The sequence below is a fragment of the Miscanthus floridulus genome, chromosome 8 (assembly GCF_019320115.1).
Source record: "Miscanthus floridulus cultivar M001 chromosome 8, ASM1932011v1, whole genome shotgun sequence".
Lineage (NCBI taxonomy): Eukaryota > Viridiplantae > Streptophyta > Magnoliopsida > Poales > Poaceae > Miscanthus > Miscanthus floridulus.
The window spans coordinates 116,753,222-116,756,665 of NC_089587.1; positions in this window are offsets into that span (position 1 = coordinate 116,753,222).

The following is a 3,444-nucleotide window of genomic DNA, read 5'->3' on the forward strand; positions in this document are numbered from 1 at the left end:
AGCCTTATGCTGATACATCCAATTCATTCCCAAGATTACATCTATATCCTGATCCTTAAGGATAATCATGGTAGTGGAAAAAATATGCCCACCCTAGGTTTACGGGTACCTGGTATACTATTTCCTTAGTACATAGATGTCCCCCGGACGACAGTATAAAGAAACTTTCCTTTGTTGCCCCAATTGAAATTTCATACTTCACGACAAATGTTCTATTGATGAATGAATGCGATGCGCCAGAATCAAAAAGTATAACTATAGGGTGATTGGCAACAGGAAACATACCCATCATCACTGGCTCCCCTTTCGGAATTTCTCTAGCTTGAATATAGAACACCCGTCCTATCTTCCTCTCATCTTTGCCCTTCTGAGCATTCTGATTGGGGTTCTTGTTTGGTGCCTACCCTGTTGTTGATTGGCAGGGGCCTTCTGATAATTTTGATTAGCCTACCTAGGATATGGACATTCCCTAGAGAAATGACCAGTCCTTCCACAATTGTAACATGGATAGTTGTGACCCTGGGACGTTGGAGCATTGCCACCAGGAGCAATGGTCGACTGTGAATTCGAGTAGGTTATTGCAGGATGGACATTTGACTGTTGCCTAGCTTGAGACTGTGGCGGACGATAAGGAGGACGATTATGATGTACTGGATGATAAATCACCCTTTGCCTCTTCTGATTTCCCCCAAAAGATCCAGATGGCATACTCTTTTTCTTCTTGAGCTCCTTATGCTGCCGATACTTTGCCTCTGAAGCAATTGCAATATTTACTGCCTCATGGTAAGTGACATTGGTACAAGTGGTCATCATAGTCTGCAATTTGGTATTCAGGCCTCTCATAAACCACCTCTTCTTCTTGGCATTAGTATTGACATGTTCAGATGCATATTGTGACAGGTGATTGAATCTTCCCACATACTGCATCACTATTTGATCTACTTGCTTCAAAGCAAGGAATTCATCTAGCTTCATAGCCATAACTCCTTCTAGGATATAATGGGCTCTGAAGGCAGTACGGAACTTAGCCCAAGTTATTGGAATGCCAGCTGGTTGCATAGCCACTAAGTTTGCCCACCAAGCACTTGCTGCTCCTCTAAGTTGCTGAGCGGCAAACGCAGGTTTCTGATACTCTGTGCATGGAATAAGATCAAATTTCTGCTCCATGGTTCGAAGCCAGTCATCAACCTCTAATGGTTCATCTGCCTTGGTGAACACCGATGGTCTTGTGTCTGTAAAATCAACATATGTAGCCTCCTGTCTGTTATGGTGGTGACCACGGTTTCCATGCATCTGATTCTGATTACTCTGAGCTATCTCATGAAGCTAGCGAGAATTTTCGGCCAGTCACATTGACAAGTGCGGTTATAGCATCAGCCAGATTTGTTGGAACTGGTGGCAGATCTGGAATACCGTCCTCATCTTGTGAAGTTCCCGGAATATATGAACCCCGCGTACGACGTATCTACTCATAACAAACCAAACTTTATTCACAAGTCTTTATTGAATAGCACAAAAGCTTACTCCAGACACATTACATAGGGTTTACTAATTTAAACACAAACCCGCAAGTACCAAAACAAGACTACATAACTTAACTAGAACTAACTATTATACAACCCTACTCCTTTCCTCAATTACTTCAAACTTCAGGCTCGGTATCCATTCCGGAATTATTACCGCCTTCATTATCACTTTCATCGATCATTACTAATTCTTTAGGATCTTCTTCTTCCTCTTCCGATTCATCATCATCAGGCAAGGATGACACCGAGGTCCATTGCATCAGCTTGGGACTCATGATTTGGATCTAGTAGATTGCTAAGCCTATGAACTTCCTCATGCAGATAAGTATTATGTTCTTCCAAATCTTCTACATAGAATTCTAGCTCATGAGTTCTAGCTCTAGCTACATTTTCTCTATGCCAAGCTTCATTCCTTACTTCCACCGTACGAACCAACATACGTTCACAGTTCCTATGCGCGGTGGTGAGACACCTCAATTGATTCTGTAGTTCTCCTACCTGGATAGCATCCACAGCCCTATCTCTAGTAGCTTGTGCTAACTCTACAGAAATCCTCTGTATCTCTGCCTGGGGATCAGGCCTAGAACTACTACTGCTAGCACCGTCATTCCTAGGGGCAAGTTGGTGATGAGGAACTCCTTTGGGTCCCGTGGACTTACGGGGCATCATCTTGGTACGAGCCATACTGTAGGAAGCCAATTTAATCCAAGTAAGACCATTTGATCAAAGTCTAAAGAGCAGCTAAGATGGATTACATTACTCAAACCAGACTCACTACTCAACTCCAGACTAAGAGGTGAAGGAAGTAACGAGTGAATTAATCATGATGCATGAATCGTTCTTACGAACAAAATCATCAAAGCTTATAATGCACATAAACAACATTTGTTTTTATTAGGGCATAGTAAGATTACTACTCCACCACACAAAACCTTTTTAATCAAATAAGGAATGGTGAGAAAGAAATAAGATAAGTCAGAAGTAATTTGGACCAAATTATCAAGTTAAATTTAGTCATCCCAAATTATTTTGAAGTTTTTGTAAAACAATACAACAAAAACCTTGTAACGATCGCTCTGATACCATTCTGTGGCAGAACCTCCTAAATTATAGGACCCACATGCACTTGTCACTGTCCAACGACCTTTGACGACTATGCATATGTTCCTGGTAACTTAAGAAGTCTGTCGGGTGTCCTCGGGGAACCCCTGAATCATCCACGATTTCCGAGCAGGATCACATTACAGAGTCATTACAGTATTACAACATTTATTCAAATATCTACATCAGAGTAAAATAGCGGAAGTCTTACGATAACTTAGTTTACAAACCAGTTGTTTCAAACCTTATAAACTAAGTTCGATAATTATTACAAACCATAATAGTAGTGGAGTGGCATAATTAACATAAACATAACACACAAAAGAAATATCCAGCCCAAGGACCACACATTTACTTCTCATCATCAGATTGAACAATAGTCATGTAGCACGATCCAAAACAGACCTGCTCATGAGGCTCACTTGCAACAAGGGTCAACGAACCCTGAGTACAAAAGTACTTAACAAGACTTAACCAAAATAAGAACTGATAAACTTAGGAATGTAGGCTCAGGGATTCAAGGTATGGCTTTAGCAATAATCAAAGTTATTTTGTGTAAAAGCTCTTTAACAAAATTCTTTATTTCAACAGTTAAAACTTTATAAAATCATATACAAAGATGACATGATCCGTATTGAGATCATGAAACTTCATATCTAACACCTTCTCAAGTTACAGTTATTAGCTACGATGATGAACAGAGAAGTGAGTCTCCATAACCGAGGAGCAACAATGATTTGAACCGATTATAAACCTAGTTGGGGATTCTAGACCACATGACATATGCAGGTCCCCGACCTACATACACCAACCTACT